The sequence below is a fragment of the Oncorhynchus masou genome, unplaced genomic scaffold (assembly GCF_036934945.1).
Source record: "Oncorhynchus masou masou isolate Uvic2021 unplaced genomic scaffold, UVic_Omas_1.1 unplaced_scaffold_674, whole genome shotgun sequence".
NCBI lineage: Eukaryota > Metazoa > Chordata > Actinopteri > Salmoniformes > Salmonidae > Oncorhynchus > Oncorhynchus masou.
Window position 1 is genome coordinate 51,844 of NW_027013189.1, and position 20,227 is coordinate 72,070.

At 47.1% G+C, this 20,227-nt stretch overlaps 1 pseudogene; it reads right to left on the reverse strand.

Annotated features, from left to right (window-relative positions):
* Positions 1–168: 168 nt before the first annotated feature.
* Positions 169–20,227, reverse strand: part of LOC135536877 (ubiquitin-associated domain-containing protein 2-like) — a 32,204-nt pseudogene continuing 12,145 nt past the window's right edge.

Below are 20,227 nucleotides of genomic sequence, written 5' to 3' on the forward strand. Positions count from 1 at the left end.
GGCTCTGGCAGAAAGTGCCTATTCCAACAACGACCTGGAGATGGCAGTGTAAAACTAATATTTCTCTCAAAACGGGAACTATTATTCGCCATGTTTGTCAGTGCAGTCATCCCAAAGCACAATAAAATGTTATACGAGTAATGCTGTGAAGTAAATCAGAAAAGCATCTGAAGGTGAGAGGTAGGTTTAATCATTAGGCCATTATACTGTTGTAACGCTGTATGGGCAGCACGGTTACCACAGCAGAGCACATTGCATATATTTCAGTGGTTGGAAGCAGTTTGTTAAATTGTTAATCATTTGTAATCTGTAGTATAATGACACCACACACAAGCATAGATTAACCAAACAACAAGCACACCTCCGTTTATACAGTCAGTCACATAAAACAAAGTAAATAAAAATTATAAATAAGTGTTAAATCCTCAATGATTTTGAAAAACTAGTGAAACAGTTTAAATAATTAATATATTGTCACCATAATTTTATTCCATAGTGTAGTTAACCAGAATGTAGCCACTGAGCAGCTAAACATACAAGCCATCCACTAAGTATTACATGTGCAGACGTTTTTCATTGAGTATACAAGATTGACAGTTTCCATAATTTAGTATATTCTCCTCATTTCAAACCCCTTTAAGATTTTAGATTAATTCTGAGGAATTTTAGATTCATTCTGCAGAAGTCAAGCAAACAAACTCCTGTAATCACTGTCCATGGACAAATGACACAAAAGAGAACCTTTAGGGACTGGCGAATGTGTGTGTGTGTATGTTTTCTGGGCGAAGGTGTGTGTGAGGTGGAGGAAGCCGTAATGAACCATGGTAATGCTAGAATATAGAGAAGACACAAGATGCAACAAGCCCTGAGAATAGCAGCCTTCTGATCCTCCATCTTCTGTCCCTCAGCAGCAAGGTGACAGGACAGAGTATCCAAACTATCTGTAACAGGGCTGAGTACCCACTACCAGGAAGCACTGTGGACAGCCCTCTTCACCCTTCAGGAAGCACGGTGGACAGCAGCAGCATTACTGTCCTCTCTCCTTTCCTCCTAGTAATTGTGTAGTCTGTGTTGAGTTATGTAGTCCTCTGGAGCTCCAGAGCAGGCCGGTCCCCCTGGCCTCAAACCCCCAGGACCTCACTGGATCAGACCCACACTTCATTCTGTTCCCTCTGTTGTTTTTCTCTCTCGGGTTCTACATCTTTCAAACTCCTCCCTACCCTAAATGCTGCAGTAGAAAGTTGGTTGCCACGTTGATGTCGTTGTTGGACGCCCTGAGGGCATCCTGAGCATCTATTCTGGAGAAGCCCATCTCCATCAATCTGGCAACCTAGGGAAACAGAAATAAACACACAAACATCAGAGAAATGCTAACACGAAACTGGTAAAGAAACGCAATTCCGTGTCCGCACTCACTCACAGTGCTCACCTGTTCTTCAGCTTCTGGAGTGTTGACCAAGGGAGGAGCTGTGGGCTCCAGCAGTGGAGGAGCTGTGGGCTCCAGCAGTGGAGGAGCTGAGGGGTGGAGCTGCTGTGGAGAGGGGTGTGGCTGCAGCAGAGAGGGGTGTGGCTGCAGCGGTGGAGAGGGTGTGGTTGTGGCTCTGGGGGAAGGTTCTGTCCTCTGTGTCTCAGCGATGGGAAAAATCTGTTCCAGTTCATTAGGCCATTCTGGGAAGGACAGAGGGGGACAATCATGGTGCGTTCAAGACAACTGGGAACTCTGGGAAAATAAAAGATCTCAGACTGGGAAAAATCACAACATCAGTGATCTTCAAGTCAGAGAAGTTGGAGCTCTAGGATGATGCCCGAGTTTCCAACTTGTAATTCTGAGATGACCGTTCAAAGTGATTTTTCCCAGTCAGCAGAGTTTCCTGTTGTCTTGAACACACTGAAGTCAGAGACTGTGTTCATTTTGGCAGCCATTTTAGATTTAGTTTGAGTCTGACAAATAGCTTTTAGTCATTTTGTCCTTCTTAGTTTCAGTTATTGTCAGTCAACTAAAACTCTGTCTAGTCTAGTTTCATGCAGTCTTTTTAGTCAAAGCATTTTCCATTAAATCATTCATATATAGGCTACCTCGAACTTCCATTATGTGCATATTCAGCCTTGTCCAAATAGGCTTACTGGTATACACTGAGTATACAAAACATTAGGAACACCTGCTCTTTCCATGACATGGACTGACCAGGTGAAAGCTATGATCCCTTATTGATGTAACTTGTTAAATCCACTTCAATCAGCGTAGATGAAGAGGGAGGAGACAGGTTAAACAAGGATTTTAAAGCCTTGAGACATGAATTGTCTATGTGTGCCTTTCAGAGGGTGAATGGGCAAGATTTAAGTGCCTTTGAACGGGGTATGGTAGTAGGTGCCAGGCACACCGGTTTGTGCCAAGAACTGCAATTCTGTTGGGTTTCTAACACTCCGTTTCCTTTGTGTATCAAGAAACCACCCAAAAGACATCCAGCCAACTTGACACAACTGTGGAAAGCATTGGAGTCACCATGGTCCAGCATCCCTGTGGAACGGCACCAACAAATAACTTAGCTGGCAACATGGCTATTGTGTCAGTAACCACAGCCATCATTAACCACAGGCTACAAATACAAAGCCTTGGATACAGGTTAAAGGTGACAGGCAAAAAGGTCTCCCTGTTTTTCCAAACCTTTATAGAAAAGCTAAACACATCAAAGTGATCTGCAATAATATTTTGGTCAGAGTAGATTTTGTACCTTTGATCGAACACTAAAAGAGGCATGGCGACCTGTCAACATGCTCTTTTGGAATGCTGAAGTAATTTGTCTTGGCACCTAAAACCCTCAAACTTTTACAGATTCACAATTGAGAGCATCCTGTCGGGCTGTATCACCTAGTACGGCAACTGCACCGCCCGCAACCCCAGGGCTCTCCAGAGTGTGATGCGGTCTGCCCAACGCATCACCAGTGTCAAACTACCTGCCTCTACCTACAGCACCTGATGTTACAGATCATAAAGGACAACAACCACCCGAGCCACTGCCTGTTCACCCTGCTATCATCCAAAAGGCGAGGTCAGTACAGGTGCATCAAAGCTGGGACAGAGTAATTGAAAAACATCTATCTCAAGGCCATCACTGTTAAATAGCCATCACTAGCTAGCTTCCACCCGGTTACTGAACCCTGCTCCTTAAGAGGCTGCTGCCCTATATACATAGACTTGGAATCACTGGCCACTTTAATAATGTTTATATACTGCTTTACTCATCTCATATGTACAGTGGGCTCCACAATTACTGGCACCCCTGACTGGCAATGCACAACCAATACTTACAAAAATAAAACAAAATTATAAAGAAACTCAAAATACCAACATGTGAGAAATACTGGACTTTATTAATGCTTCAATGGAACCAACCAAAATCAATTTGATTTAAATAAAAATCAATGCCCTCCAAATCAAGGTTCCACAATTAATGGCACCCTTAAATATTATTGTAACATCTGCCAACATTCAACCAGGAAGTAAATTCCACTTATTTACGTGTACTTAAGTCTTAAAGAACTATATTGAGCCATTCCACCACTTCCTGTTTCACTAGGGTATAAACATGAGGTAACACGCATGCAATATCCCACTGTCAACAAAATAACTGTCAGTTCAAAGGAGACAGCTGGTCGAAGACCTTCATATATATATATATATATATATATTATATATGGAACAGTATATATATATTCATATATATATATATATACAGTGCCTTGGAAAGTATTCGGCCCCCTTGAACTTTGCGACCTTTTGCCACATTTCAGGCTACAAACATAAAGATATAAAACTGTATTTTTTTGTGAAGAATCAACAACAAGTGGGACACAATCATGAAGTGGAACGACATTTATTGGATATTTCAAACTTTTTAACAAATCATAAACTGAAAAATTGGGCGTGCAAAATTATTCAGCCCCTTTACTTTCAGTGCAGCAAACTCTCTCCAGAAGTTCAGTGAGGATCTCTGAATGATCCAATGTTGACCTAAATGACGAATGATGATAAATACAATCCACCTGTGTGTAATCAAGTCGCCGTATAAATGCACCTGCACTGTGATAGTCTCAGGTCCGTTAAAAGCGCAGAGAGCATCATGAAGAACAAGGAACACACCAGGCAGGTCCGAGATACTGTTGTGAAGAAGTTTAAAGCTGGATTTGGATACAAAAAGATTTCCCAAGCTTTAAACATCCCAAGGAGCACTGTGCAAGCGATAATATTGAAATGGAAGGAGTATCAGACCACTGCAAATCTACCAAGACCTGGCCGTCCCTCTAAACTTTCAGCTCATACAAGGAGAAGACTGATCAGAGATGCAGCCAAGAGGCCCATGATCACTGGATGAACTGCAGAGATCTACAGCTGAGGTGGGAGACTCTGTCCATAGGACAACAATCAGTCGTATATTGCACAAATCTGGCCTTTATGGAAGAGTGGCAAGAAGAAAGCCATTTCTTAAAGATATCCATAAAAAGTGTTGTTTAAAGTTTGCCACAAGCCACCTGGGAGACACACTAGACATGTGGAAGAAGGTGCTCTGGTCAGATGAAACCAAAATTGAACTTTTTGGCAACAATGCAAAACGTTATGTTTGGCGTAAAGCAACCCAGCTCATCACCCTGACCCTACCATCCCCACTGTCAAACATGGTGGTGGCAGCATCATGGTTTGGGCCTGCTTTTCTTCAGCGGGGACAGGGAAGATGGTTAAATTGATGGGAAGATGGATGGAGCCAAATACAGGACCATTCTAGAAGAAAACCTGATGGAGTCTGCAAAAGACCTGAGACTGGGACGGAGATTTGTCTTCCAACAAGACAATGATCCAAAACATAAAGCAAAATCTACAATGGAATGGTTCAAAAATAAACATATCCAAGTGTTAGAATGGCCAAGTCAAAGTCCAGACCTGAATCCAATCGAGAATCTGTGGAAAGAACTGAAAACTGCTGTTCACAAATGCTCTCCATCCAACCTCACTGAGCTCGAGCTGTTTTGCAAGGAGGAATGGGAAAAAATTTCAGTCTCTCGATGTGCAAAACTGATAGAGACATACCCCAAGCGACTTATAGCTGTCATCGCAGCAAAAGGTGGAGCTACAAAGTATTAACTTAATAAGGGGGCTGAATAATTTTGCACGCCCAATTTTTCAGTTTTTGATTTGTTAAAAAAGTTTGAAATATCCAATAAATGTCATTCCACTTCATGATTGTGTCCCACATGTTGTTGATTCTTAACAAAAAAATACAGTTTTATATCTTTATGTTTGAAGCCTGAAATGTGGCAAAAGGTCACAAAGTTCAAGGGGGCGAATACTTTCGCAAGGCACTATATATATATATATATATAAATAAAACAACCTCTAAAGATATGGAACAGTTAAACCTCACGGTTAGAGGATGCAAATGCATTTTCCCCACTGGGGATATGGATGAGGATGGGGAGAGAAGCAACCAAATCCCCAATAATAACGGTCAAATAATTGCAGGCCTTGGTGGCGTCTTGGGGTCACCAGGTTTCAAAAAGCCCCATCAGACTCCACCTCCACAACCACAGCCACAGGCTCTTTGGAAGGGTTGCCAGAAGAAAGCCCCATCAGACGCCACCTCCACAACCACAGGCTCTTTGGAAGGGTTGCCAGAAGAAAGCCCCGTCAGACGCCACAACCACAGGCTCTTTGGAAGGGTTGCCAGAAGAAAGCCCCATCAGACGCCACCTCCACAACCACAGGCTCTTTGGAAGGGTTGCCAGAGAAAGCCCCATCAGACTCCACCTCCACATCCACAGGCTCTTTGGAAGGGTTGCCAGAGAAAGCCCCATCAGACTCCACCTCCACAACCACAACCACAGGCTCTTTGGAAGGGTTGCCAGAAGAAAGCCCCATCAGACTCCACCTCCACATCCACAGGCTCTTTGGAAGGGTTGCCAGAAGAAAGCCCCATCAGACGCCACCTCCACAACCACAGGCTCTTTGGAAGGGTTGCCAGAAGAAAGCCCTTTCTGACCCCAAGACACAGGCGCAAGCGCTTGTTGTTTGCCAAACGTCATTCAAATTATGACTGGAAGAGGGTACTCTGGTCAGATGAGGCCAAAATGGAACGTTCTGGTCAGATACAGCATTGGCATGTTTGGCGTCGAAACAGAGATGCATACAAGGAGAGGCACCTCGTACTCACGGTGAAACAGAGATGCATACAAGGAGAGGCACCTCGTACTCACGGTGAAACAGATGCATACAAGGAGAGGCACCTCGTACTCACGGTGAAACAGATGCATACGGTGAAACAGAGATGCATACAAGGAGAGGCACCTCGTACTCACGGTGAAACAGAGATGCATACAAGGAGAGGCACCTCGTACCCACGGTGAAACAGAGATGCAACAAGGAGAGGCACGGTGAAACATGGAGGGGGGTCAGTGAGGTTTGGGTCTGTTTTAATTCCAGAGGTCCAGGGGCCCTGGTGACGATTTTTAAATGTTTTAAAATTTTATTTCCCCTTTATTTAACCAGGTAGGCCAGTTCAGAACAAGTTCTCATTTACAACTGCGACCTGGCCAAGATAAAGCATAGCAGTGTGAACAGACAACAGAGTTACACATGGAGTAAACAATTAACAAGTCAATAACACAGTAGAAAAAAAGAGTCTATATACATTGATGGCATAATGAATTCCACCAAGTATCTGACAATCTGGTTTCCTCTGCAAGGAAGGCAGGGACTTGGCCGTAGGTGGACTTTCCAACAAGACCAAGACCCAAAACATACCTCAAGATCCACACAGAAAGGGTTCTGTGACAACAACATCAGTGTTCTGCCATCTCAGTCCCCGGACCTCAATCCAATGGAAAACCCTGAGCTGAGTGGAAGAGGGCAGTGGATAAGCACAAACCCAAGAATGTGAAGGATCTATAAAGGATCTGCATAGAGGAATGGTCCATAACCCTCCAAATGTGTTCCTTAACCTTGTCAAACATTACAGGAAGAGACTCCATGCTGTTATCCTCGCCAGAGGTGGTGGCACTAAGTACTATTTTGGTGAAATTTATTTATGATGATTTTGGTTGGTTCCATGGAAACATTAATAAAGTCCAGTATTTCTCACATGTTGGTATTTTGAGTTTCTCTCTGAAATTATATTGTCAATGTGTTGCCAGTCAGGGGTGCCAGTCATTGGAGCCCACTGTATACACTGTATTCTATATCTAATATGTATAGGGGCGGCAGGGTAGCCTAGTGGTTAGAGCGTAGAGGCGGCAGGGGAGCCTAGTGGTTAGAGCGTTGGATCAGTTTACAGCTGATTGTCCCCCCATTGTCCCCCCATCATACCAGGGTTAAATAGCATTGGATCAGTTTACAGCTGATTGTCCCCCCATCATACCAGGGTTAAATAGCATTGGATCAGTTTACAGCTGATTGTCCCCCATCATACCAGCCGTAGGGGGTTAAATAGCATTGGATCAGTTTACAGCTGATTGTCCCCCCATCATACCAGGGTTAAATAGCATTGGATCAGTTTACAGCTGATTGTCCCCCATCATACCAGCCGTTAGGGGTTAAATAGCATTGGATCAGTTTACAGCTGATTGTCCCCCATCATACCAGCCGTTAGGGGGTTAAATAGCATTGGATCAGTTTACAGCTGATTGTCCCCCATCATACCAGCCGTTAGGGGTTAGATAGCATTGGATCAGTTTACAGCTGATTGTCCCCCATCATACCAGCCGTAGGGGGTTAAATAGCATTGGATCAGTTTACAGCTCATTGTCCCCCATCATACCAGGGTTAAATAGCATTGGATCAGTTTACAGCTGATTGTCCCCCATCATACCAGCCATTAGGGGGTTAAATAGCATTGGATCAGTTTACAGCTGATTGTCCCCCATCATACCAGGGTTAAATAGCATTGGATCAGTTTACAGCTGATTGTCCCCCATCATACCAGCCGTTAGGGGTTAAATAGCATTGGATCAGTTTACAGCTGATTGTCCCCCCATCATACCAGCCGTTAGGGGTTAAATAGCATTGGATCAGTTTACAGCTGATTGTCCCCATCATACCAGCCGTTAGGGGTTAGATAGCATTGGATCAGTTTACAGCTGATTGTCCCCCATCATACCAGCCGTAGGGGGTTAAATAGCATTGGATCAGTTTACAGCTGATTGTCCCCCATCATAACAGGGTTAAATAGCATTGGATCAGTTTACAGCTGATTGTCCCCCCATCATACCAGGGTTAAATAGCATTGGATCAGTTTACAGCTGATTGTCCCCCATCATACCAGGGTTAAATAGCATTGGATCAGTTTACAGCTGATTGTCCCCCCATCATACCAGGGTTAAATAGCATTGGATCAGTTTACAGCTGATTGTCCCCCCATCATACCAGGGTTAAATAGCATTGGATCAGTTTACAGCTGATTGTCCCCCATCATACCAGCCATTAGGGGGTTAAATAGCATTGGATCAGTTTACAGCTGATTGTCCCCCATCATACCAGCCGTAGGGGGTTAAATAGCATTGGATCAGTTTACAGCTGATTGTCCCCCCATCATACCAGCCGTTAGGGGTTAAATAGCATTGGATCAGTTTACAGCTGATTGTCCCCCATCATACCAGCCGTTAGGGGTTAAATAGCATTGGATCAGTTTACAGCTGATTGTCCCCCATCATACCAGCCGTAGGGGGTTAAATAGCATTGGATCAGTTTACAGCTGATTGTCCCCCCATCATACCAGCCGTAGGGGGTTAAATAGCATTGGATCAGTTTACAGCTGATTGTCCCCCATCATACCAGCCGTTAGGGGGTTAAATAGCATTGGATCAGTTTACAGCTGATTGTCCCCCATCATACCAGCCGTTAGGGGTTAGATAGCATTGGATCAGTTTACAGCTGATTGTCCCCCATCATACCAGCCATTAGGGGGTTAAATAGCATTGGATCAGTTTACAGCTGATTGTCCCCCATCATACCAGCCGTTAGGGGGTTAAATAGCATTGGATCAGTTTACAGCTGATTGTCCCCCCATCATACCAGCCGTTAGGGGTTAGATAGCATTGGATCAGTTTACAGCTGATTGTCCCCCATCATACCAGGGTTAAATAGCATTGGATCAGTTTACAGCTGATTGTCCCCCATCATACCAGCCGTTAGGGGTTAAATAGCATTGGATCAGTTTACAGCTGATTGTCCCCCCATCATACCAGCCGTTAGGGGGTTAAATAGCATTGGATCAGTTTACAGCTGATTGTCCCCCCATCATACCAGCCGTAGGGGGTTAAATAGCATTGGATCAGTTTACAGCTGATTGTCCCCCCATCATACCAGCCGTAGGGGGTTAAATAGCATTGGATCAGTTTACAGCTGATTGTCCCCCCATCATACCAGCCGTTAGGGGGTTAAATAGCATTGGATCAGTTTACAGCTGATTGTCCCCCATCATACCAGCCGTTAGGGGTTAGATAGCATTGGATCAGTTTACAGCTGATTGTCCCCCATCATACCAGCCATTAGGGGGTTAAATAGCATTGGATCAGTTTACAGCTGATTGTCCCCCATCATACCAGCCGTTAGGGGTTAGATAGCATTGGATCAGTTTACAGCTGATTGTCCCCCATCATACCAGCCGTTAGGGGTTAAATAGCATTGGATCAGTTTACAGCTGATTGTCCCCCATCATACCAGGGTTAAATAGCATTGGATCAGTTTACAGCTGATTGTCCCCCATCATACCAGGGTTAAATAGCATTGGATCAGTTTACAGCTGATTGTCCCCCATCATACCAGCCGTTAGGGGGTTAAATAGCATTGGATCAGTTTACAGCTGATTGTCCCCCATCATAGCATTGGATCAATTTACAGCTGATTGTCCCCCCATCATACCAGCCGTTAGGGGGTTAAATAGCATTGGATCAGTTTACAGCTGATTGTCCCCCATCATACCAGCCATTAGGGGGTTAGATAGCATTGGATCAGTTTACAGCTGATTGTCCCCCATCATACCAGCCATTAGGGGTTAAATAGCATTGGATCAGTTTACAGCTGATTGTCCCCCATCATACCAGCCGTTAGGGGTTAAATAGCATTGGATCAGTTTACAGCTGATTGTCCCCCATCATACCAGCCGTTAGGGGTTAGATAGCATTGGATCAGTTTACAGCTGATTGTCCCCCATCATACCAGCCGTTAGGGGGTTAAATAGCATTGGATCAGTTTACAGCTGATTGTCCCCCCATCATACCAGGGTTAAATAGCATTGGATCAGTTTACAGCTGATTGTCCCCCATCATACCAGGGTTAAATAGCATTGGATCAGTTTACAGCTGATTGTCCCCCATCATACCAGCCGTTAGGGGGTTAAATAGCATTGGATCAGTTTACAGCTGATTGTCCCCCATCATACCAGGGTTAAATAGCATTGGATCAATTTACAGCTGATTGTCCCCCCATCATACCAGCCGTTAGGGGTTAAATAGCATTGGATCAGTTTACAGCTGATTGTCCCCCATCATACCAGCCGTTAGGGGTTAAATAGCATTGGATCAGTTTACAGCTGATTGTCCCCCATCATACCAGCCGTTAGGGGTTAAATAGCATTGGATCAGTTTACAGCTGATTGTCCCCCCATCATACCAGCCGTTAGGGGGTTAGATAGCATTGGATCAGTTTACAGCTGATTGTCCCCCATCATACCAGCCGTAGGGGGTTAAATAGCATTGGATCAGTTTACAGCTGATTGTCCCCCCATCATACCAGCCGTTAGGGGGTTAAATAGCATTGGATCAGTTTACAGCTGATTGTCCCCCCATCATACCAGCCGTTAGGGGTTAGATAGCATTGGATCAGTTTACAGCTGATTGTCCCCCCATCATACCAGCCGTAGGGGGTTAAATAGCATTGGATCAGTTTACAGCTGATTGTCCCCCATCATAACAGGGTTAAATAGCATTGGATCAGTTTACAGCTGATTGTCCCCCATCATACCAGCCGTTAGGGGTTAAATAGCATTGGATCAGTTTACAGCTGATTGTCCCCCATCATACCAGCCGTAGGGGGTTAAATAGCATTGGATCAGTTTACAGCTGATTGTCCCCCATCATAACAGGGTTAAATAGCATTGGATCAGTTTACAGCTGATTGTCCCCCATCATACCAGCCGTTAGGGGTTAAATAGCATTGGATCAGTTTACAGCTGATTGTCCCCCATCATACCAGCCGTTAGGGGGTTAAATAGCATTGGATCAGTTTACAGCTGATTGTCCCCCCATCATACCAGGGTTAAATAGCATTGGATCAGTTTACAGCTGATTGTCCCCCGTCATACCAGCCATTAAGGGGTTAAATAGCATTGGATCAGTTTACAGCTGATTGTCCCCCCATCATACCAGCCGTTAGGGGTTAAATAGCATTGGATCAGTTTACAGCTGATTGTCCCCCATCATACCAGCCGTAGGGGGTTAAATAGCATTGGATCAGTTTACAGCTGATTGTCCCCCATCATACCAGCCGTTAGGGGGTTAAATAGCATTGGATCAGTTTACAGCTGATTGTCCCCCATCATACCAGGGTTAAATAGCATTGGATCAGTTTACAGCTGATTGTTCCCCCCATCATACCAGCCGTAGGGGGTTAAATAGCATTGGATCAGTTTACAGCTGATTGTCCCCCATCATACCAGCCATTAGGGGGTTAAATAGCATTGGATCAGTTTACAGCTGATTGTCCCCCCATCATACCAGCCGTAGGGGTTAAATAGCATTGGATCAGTTTACAGCTGATTGTCCCCCATCATACCAGGGTTAAATAGCATTGGATCAGTTTACAGCTGATTGTCCCCCATCATACCAGCTGTAGGGGTTAAATAGCATTGGATCAGTTTACAGCTGATTGTCCCCCATCATACCAGCCATTAGGGGGTTAAATAGCATTGGATCAGTTTACAGCTGATTGTCCCCCATCATACCAGCCGTTAAGGGGTTAGATAGCATTGGATCAGTTTACAGCTGATTGTCCCCCCATCATACCAGCCGTAGGGGTTAAATAGCATTGGATCAGTTTACAGCTGATTGTCCCCCATCATACCAGCCATTAGGGGTTAAATAGCATTGGATCAGTTTACAGCTGATTGTCCCCCCATCATACCAGCCATTAGGGGGTTAAATAGCATTGGATCAGTTTACAGCTGATTGTCCCCCCATCATACCAGCCATTAGGGGGTTAAATAGCATTGGATCAGTTTACAGCTGATTGTCCCCCATCATACCAGCCGTAGGGGTTAAATAGCATTGGATCAGTTTACAGCTGATTGTCCCCCATCATACCAGGGTTAAATAGCATTGGATCAGTTTACAGCTGATTGTCCCCCCCATCATACCAGCCATTAGGGGGTTAAATAGCATTGGATCGGTTGAAAATGGGGAGAATCTGATTGCTGTACTCGTAATATTAAATAAATAGCATTATTTATGAACAATTATTTTAAAAAGGCAAATGGGGAAAACAGAGCTGATGTCATCAAAGCTAAAATGGCCAATATAAACACTGTTTCTATACAGAATAAAGGTCAGTTACACACACACCTGCCTGCAGGTCAGAAGACAGTGACCGCCGGGAGCTGTGTGTTGGAAAGGCAGGACTGTAAACTCAAGTAATGTGAAGGACATTCATTCTGCCAATGAGAGGATTGCATTAAATATTCTGCAAAGGCATGCATGCTTCTGATTGGCCAAAACAGATCAGAAGGAGGGTCATGTCAAATGGAATGTCCATTAGTCTGTGTGTGTGTGTGTAGTACTGTGTGTGTGTGTGTAGTACTGTGTGTAGTACTGTGTGTTGTACTGTGTGTGTGTGTCGTACTGTGTGTGTGTGTGTGTCGTACTGTGTGTGTGTGTGTGTGTGTGTGTGTGTGTGTGTCGTACTGTGTGTGTGTGTGTGTGTAGTAGTGTGTGTAGTACTGTGTGTGTGTGTGTAGTACTGTGTGTGTGTGTGTGTATATAGTACTGTGTGTGTGTGTGTGTATATAGCACTGTGTGTGTGTCTGTCCATACCTGTGGTGGTCTGTGGTTCCTCCTGGCCTGATGGAACTGGGCCAGCAGCATCTGTTGATCATGGAGATCCATCCTCTGCTGTCTCTGGATGTCCAGAGTAGCCCCCATACCCAGGGGGGGTTCATTGGAGGGCGGGGGCCCGGAGAACAGGGGCTCCAGGACGAAGGCCCCTACACGGGACAGCCATCGGGGTACGAAGAGCAGCCGCTGCACCCTCAGAGCGTTTCCGTGGTACAGCTTCCCAGAGACCTGAGGGGAACACGCGCTGTGTGGTTCAGACGCGTGGATTCACAACTTCTGAAGAAGTGACTGAGGTTGAGATAAAGGCGCTGGGTCATGCTGGTTGCTATGCAACAGGGTCAGTGTGGTGTGAACTCACCAGTCCACTGAGAGCAACGAGCCACATGAACGGACTGGAGGTCAGGAGCTGAAACACAACACAGAGACATATTAACCACTGACCCCCACCATGCTGAACACTATGTAACTCTACATATTAATCACTGACCCCCACCATGCTGAACACTATGCAACTCTACATATTAACCCCCACCATGCTGAACACTATGTAACTCTACATATTAACCCCCACCATGCTGAACACTATGTAACTCTACATATTGACCCCCACCATGCTGAACACTATGTAACTCTACATATTAATCACTGACCCCCACCATGCTGAACACTATGTAACTCTACATATTAACCCCCACCATGCTGAACACTGTAACTCTACATATTGACCCCCACCATGCTGAACACTATGTAACTCCACATATTAACCACTGACCCCCACCATGCTGAACACTATGTAACTCTACATATTAACCCCCACCATGCTGAACACTATGTAACTCTACATATTGACCCCCACCATGCTGAACACTATGTAACTCTACATATTGACCCCCACCATGCTGAACACTATGTAACTCTACATATTAACCCCCACCATGCTGAACACTATGTAACTCTACATATTGACCCCCACCATGCTGAACACTATGTAACTCTACATATTGACCCCCACCATGCTGAACACTATGTAACTCTACATATTAACCCCCACCATGCTGAACACTATGTAACTCTACATATTGACCCCCACCATGCTGAACACTATGTAACTCTACATATTAACCCCCACCATGCTGAACACTATGTAACTCTACATACCTGCAGGCCTACAATGTAAACCAGGGACTTGTTAGTTATGGAGATCTGACCAAGGAGTTGAGTGACTGGAACCTTGGGGATGGAGGAGTAGAAAGGTACAAACAGGCTGAACACTGGGCCTAGCCTGGAGGAGAGGTGAGGAGGAGAGGGGGGAGAGGGGGAGGAGGAGAGGGGGAAGGAGAGGTGAGGAGGAGAGGGGGGGGAAGGAGAGGGGGTGAGGAGGAGAGGGGGAAGGAGAGAGGGGAGGTGAGGAGGAGAGAGGAGGGAAGGGAGAGAGGGGAGGTGAGGAGGAGAGGGGGAGGAGGGGGAGGGAGGGAGGGAGGAGGAGGGAGGGAAGGAGAGAGGGAGGGAGGAGGAGAGAGGGGGGAAGGGGGAGGTGAGGAGGGAGAGAGGGTAGAGGGGGGAGGTGAGGGGAGGAGAGGGGAGAGGGGAGGGGGAGGAGGAGAGGAGAGGAGAAGGAGAGAGGGGGATGGGGGAGAGGAGAGGAGGAGGGGGAAGGGAGGAGGGAGGAGAGAGAGGAGAGGGAAGGTGAGGAGGAGAGGGAGAGGGGAGGTGAGGAGAGAGGGGAGAGAGGAGAGAAGGAGAGAGGGGATGTGAGGAAGAGAGGAGAGGAGGAGGAGGAGAGGGGATGTGAGGAGGAGAGGAGAGGAGAAGGAGAGAGGGATGAGAGGAGGAGGAGGTGAGGAGGGAGAGGAGAAGGAGAGGGGATGTGAGGAGGAGAGAGGAGAGGAGAAGGAGAGAGGGGATGTGAGGAGGAGAGGAGGAGAGAGGGAGAGGAGGAGAGAGGGGATGTGAGGAGGAGAGAGAGGGAGAAGGGAGAGGGGATGTGAGGAGGAGAGAGGGAGAGGAGAAGGAGGAAGGAGAGGGGATGTGAGGAGGGGAGAGGGGGAGAGGAGAAGGAGAGAGGGGATGTGAGGAGGAGAGGGAGAGGGAGAAGGAGAGAGGGGATGTGAGGAGGAGAGAGGAGAGGAGAAGGAGTGAGGGGATGTGAGGAGGAGGGGAGGAGAAGGAGAGGGGGGAGGGGTGAGGGAGGAGAGAGAGGGGGAGGTGAGGAGGAGAGAGGGGAGGTGAGGGAGGAGAGAGGGATGGGGAAGGAGAGGGGAGGAAAGGAGGGATGGAGGACAATGGGATGTGAGCAGAGGAGAGAGAGGAAGAGAGGAGAAGGAGAGAGGGGATGTGAGGGAGGAGAAGAGCAGGAGGGGATGTGAGGAGGGACAGAGGACGAGGAGAAGGGAGAGGGGAGGGGATGTGAGGAGAGAGGAGAGGAGAGGGGGAGGAGAGGGGATGGGGAAGGACAGAAGGACACGGTGAGGAGGAGAGAGGGGAAGGAGACACCAGGACACGACAGTCGCACACACACACCAGGGAGGTCACCACACACACACCAGACGGGGACCCACAGGAGAGGAGGGAGGTGAGGAGGACAGTCACCCAGGGACGGGGAGAGGAGGGGAGGAGACGGGGAGGTCAGGACAGAGGAGAGGACATGCACAGGGAAGGAGGACGCAGGGACAGAGGGGAGGAGAGGAGGAGAGAGGGGAGGTGGTGAGAGGGGCAGGTCACCCACACACACAAGGACGAGGTGAGAGGGGAGGTGAGGAGGAGCACAGAAAGGAGAACACGCACAGAGGTGAGGGAGGAGAGACGGGGATGGGGAAGGGAGAGAGGGGAGGTGAGGAGGAGAGAGGGGATGGGGAAGGAGAGGGGATGGGGAAGGAGAGGGGAGGTGAGGAGGAGAGAGAGGGGAGGTGAGGAGGAGACCAGGGGATGGGGAAGGAGAGAGGGGAGGAGAGGAGGAGATGGTTAAAACAATGTTCTGTTCACAAACACCAAACCTCTGAGCAGATCTACAGTAAAGTATATTTCTATTAGAGGAAGTAAGAGTGAATCATTATAGACCAGCAGCTAACCTCAGAGCCCTGCCATGACAGTCACTCACAGCAGGACACGCACAGTCACCCACACACACACACACGCCAGGACACGTACAGTCACCCAGGACACACACACACACGCCAGGACGCGCACAGTCACACACACACCAGGACACGTACAGTCACCCCACACACACACGACAGGACGCGCACAGTCACCCACACACACCAGGACACGCACAGTCACCCACACACACACACGACAGGACGCGCACAGTCACCAGTCACACACACCAGGACACGTACAGTCACCCCACACACACACACGACAGGACGCGCACAGTCACCCACACACACCAGGACACGCACAGTCACCCACACACACCAGGACACGCACAGTCACCCACACACACACCAGGACACGCACAGTCACCCACACACACACCAGGACACGCACAGTCACCCACACACACCAGGACACGCACAGTCACCCACACACACACCAGGACGCGCACAGTCACCCACACACACAAGGACATGCACAGTCACCACACACGTACAGTCACCCCACACACACAGGACACAGGACGCGCACAGTCACCCACACACACCAGGACACGCACAGTCACCCACACACACCAGGACACGCACAGTCACCCACACACACGACAGGACGCGCACAGTCACCCACACACACAAGGACATGCACAGTCACCCACACACACCAGGACACGCACAGTCACCCACACACACACCAGGACGCGCACAGTCACCACACACACACGCACAGGACAAGGACGCACAGTCACCCACACACACAAGGACATGCACAGTCACCCACACGCACAGTCACCCACACGGACAGTCACCCACACACACAGAATGGAGATGAGCATCACAGGATGAGCCATATCTGATATGTCCACACCATGAATTGACACACACACACACACACACACACACACACACACACACACACACACACACACACCACCACTAGTAATAGTGAAAGCCTGAGGGTATGAATACAGTTCGCATTAAAAGTAGATTCATTTGTTATGAACTCCACATGAAGGATCAGAATGAGGAACATGACAGCAGCCCAGAGAGGTCGTGAGGGTCATTAGTAGTGATGGGAGGAAACAGATCCATACAGTTACATATCTAGTTGGCTGTAGCTGCACCAAAACTACAGTGGGTTTCCTTCATAGCGTATTCTCCATCTTTTTAAATAGGGAGACAGTGTTTTCATCTCTCTCTCTCTCTCTCTCTCTCTCTCTCTCTGTCTCTCTCTCTCTCTGTGTCTCTCTCTCTCTGTGTCTCTCTCTCTCTGTGTCTCTCTCTCTCTCTCTCTCTCTGTGTCTCTCTCTCTGTGTCTCTCTCTCTCTCTGTGTCTCTCTCTCTCTCTGTGTCTCTCTCTCTGTCTCTCTCTCTCTCTCAAATCACAGTATCGAATACATATAGAAACACAATACATATTTTAAATCGACACCTATGTATATCATTTTTTTACCCCTTTTTCTTCCCAATTTCATGGTATCCAATTGTTAGTAGCTACTATCTTGTCTCATCGCTATAACTCCCGTACGGACTCGGGAGAGACCACGAGGGCCCCGGTAATATCAGACCACGAGGCCCCCGGTAATATCACACCACGAGGTCCCCGGTAATATCACACCACGAGGTCCCCCGGTAATATCACACCACGAGGTCCCCCGGTAATATCACACCACGAGGTCCCCCGGTAATATCACACCACGAGGCCCCCGGTAATATCACAGGTCCCCATATCCACCCGGCCCCCGGTAATATCAGACCACGAGGCCCCCGGTAATATCAGACCACGAGGGCCCCTCGGTAATATCAGCCCCCGGTAATATCAGACCACGAGGTCCCCGGTAATATCAGACCACGAGGCCCCCGTAATATCAGACCACGCAGGCCCCCCGGTAATATCACACCACGAGGCACCCGAGGTCCCCCGGTAATATCACACCACGAGGGCCCCCGAGGGCCCCGGTAATATCAGACCAGGGGCCCCGGGCCCCCCGGTAATATCAGACCACGAGGCCCCGGTAATATCACACCACGAGGCCCCCGGTAATATCAGACCTGACCACGAGGCTCCCCGGTAGTTCAGACCATATGTTCCCCTATCCTGACCTTACAAACATGACACATGGAAAATTATCCCCCGGTAATATCACACCACGAGGCCCCCACAGTAATACCACACCACTGAGAGGCCCCTGGTGCAGTAATATCATACCAGAGGCCCCGGTAATATCAGACCAGTAGGCCCAGGTAATATCAGTACATACAGTTTCATCTGGACACATGGCTCTTTATAGGGACAGGTATGGCCCCTACAGTACACCACGAGGCCACTTCCATCTGGTACAGTATCATACAGTATGTGGTTTAGACCAGGTATGGTACAGTATGTGGTTCCCAGGTATGGTACAGTATTGGGTCAATATACTTCTTCCTCTTTGACTCTAATTTCTACTCTGTCCACATGAAGAACAGCTGTCATTCAGCCAGTATTTGTGACCCTCTATCATCTGGAGTGCTTGATATCCTTACAAACATGAATACACAGTATGTGGGTTAAAATTATCCATCCCGTTTGATCAAATAAATTCATCTTTACAAATTTTGAAGAGACGCTTGCACCCACACAGTACATACAGTATGTAGTTTACACACTCAGAATAAATGTAGGAGGGGTTTGCTTGCGGTGCAGGAAATGATAAGTGTGTGTCTTGGGTACTGGCTGTGGCAGAAGCTGTACACTTCAGCATAGTCGGCCGTAGCTGACGCAACAGAGAAATATCTCTACTACTGGTTGAGTTTCACTCTCTGGCTGACCTGACACATGGCTCTGGAGTCACACAGGGGACCAACGTCCCCCTGAAACACCACGGGCAACTGAGAACTCAGAGCACTTCCATCTGGTGAGTACAGTATCATACAGTATGTGGTTTAGACAGGTATGGTACAGTATCATACAGTATGTGGTTTAGACAGGTATGGTACAGTATGTGGTTTAGACAGGTATGGTACAGTATGTGGCTTAGACAGGTATGGTACAGTATCATACAGTATGTGGCTTAGACAGGTATGGTACAGTATCATACAGTATGTGGTTTAGACAGGTATGGTACAGTATCATACAGTATGTGGTTTAGACAGGTATGGTACAGTATCATACAGTATGTGGTTTAGACAGGTATGGTACAGTATGTGGTTTAGACAGGTATGGTACAGTATGTGGTTTAGACAGGTATGGTACAGTATGTATCATACAGTATGTGGGTTAGACAGGTATGGTACAGTATGTGGTTTAGACAGGTATGGTACAGTATGTGGTTTAGACAGGTATGGTACAGTATCATACAGTATGTGGCTTAGAAAGGTATGGTACAGTATGTGGTTTAGACAGGTATGGTATAGTATCATACAGTATGTGGTTTAGAAAGGTATGGTACAGTATGTGGTTTAGACAGGTATGGTATAGTATCATACAGTATGTGGTTTAGACAGGTATGGTACAGTATAGGTGGTTTAGACAGGTATGGTACAGTATGTGGTTTAGACAGGTATGGTACAGTATCATACAGTATGTGGTTTAGACCCTAGGTATAGTATCATACAGTATGTAGTTTACACAGGTATGGTACAAGCATAGATATTTTTCACAGGAAAGTGAATTTCCCCCACAAATTGTGGTACAGTATGGCTTAGAAAGGTATGGTTACAATTACTGCGTGCGTGCAGGTAGTGTTATCATACAGTAAATGATGCAAGACAAATGGAACATTGCTCTTATTTTGTATCATACAGTTGATTTTAAACTACTATGGCAAGTGTCCACAATCTTGTGACAGGCACCCCAATCTTCACCCAAACCCTCAGTATCTGCTTTAGACAGGTCAGATGTACACTTCCTATGTGGTTTAGACAGGTATGGTACAGTATCATACAGTATGTGGTTTAGAGGGTACAGTGAACTCCACCCTGAACCTGGACTTTACACCAGGTCCTCCTCCCTGTGGTCTGCACCAACCTGTACAGTATCCCAGTATGTGGTTTAGACAGGT